A 927-nucleotide genomic window follows, 5' to 3' on the forward strand; every position below is an offset into this window, starting at 1 on the left:
TACACAGCAAGATTGTGACCCTGCTGAAAGTCAGGTTCCCCTTCCCGCATACCATACCACCTTACACGGGGACAAAGAGGAAGGTGCAGATGAAAGTGCAGGTTCCTTCATCAGGTGGGGGGAGGAATACTAGTTGGCGACGTCACTGGCACAGGGCCTCTCATAGTACGCAAAAGTGTTGCTGCCGGTGGGAGGCGCCCCCGCCATGCAAACACACCGCTGTACTTTGAGGGGCCCTGTGCCAGTGCCAATGCCAACGAGTGGGCCCCCCCTGCTTGCTCAGGATCACAGCACTTGCAAAGTTGAAATACTTACCTCTCCCTGCTCCACTGCCGTGACGTGGTCCAGATTTACTGGGCCCACTAATTACTTGAACCAGCCCTACCTCCCACAACTTTAGCCAAATGACCCCCAATTTCAAATGCCTTCCAATTATTATAAGGTAAATTACGATTGACAAGCTTCTTTAACAAGAATGGATGTTTTTGCCATTAAAATGGGCAGTGTAGGTGTTTTCCTGGCCTCCACTCACTGCCGACTATGCTCCCCCATTGACTTGCATTGGGTTTCGTGTTTCGGGCGATACCCGACTTTTCGCGATAATCGGCCGATTCCACTCGACTCGACTTCTAAGATAGTCGGGTTTCGCGAAACACGGCTCGACTCTAAAAAGGTCAAGGTCGCTCAACCCTAGTTATTACTGCATAAAGTGATACATGTCATATTTTTTAACAAATGGGGCTTGGTTTTTTAGCTCAAAATAGGCTTGATAACTAATAGTTTAAACAACTGTATAGAAATAAAAACTGTAATATTAATTATTTTAAAATAATTTTCAATGACAATTGATGGTCATATTTCTGCTGACTAATTTGGAAAGAGTTAAGGTACAAAATCCACAAGAAGTCAGGATGGCCGAGCGGTCTC

The sequence above is a fragment of the Ranitomeya imitator genome, chromosome 10 (assembly GCF_032444005.1).
Source record: "Ranitomeya imitator isolate aRanImi1 chromosome 10, aRanImi1.pri, whole genome shotgun sequence".
In the NCBI taxonomy this organism is placed as follows: Eukaryota; Metazoa; Chordata; class Amphibia; order Anura; family Dendrobatidae; genus Ranitomeya; species Ranitomeya imitator.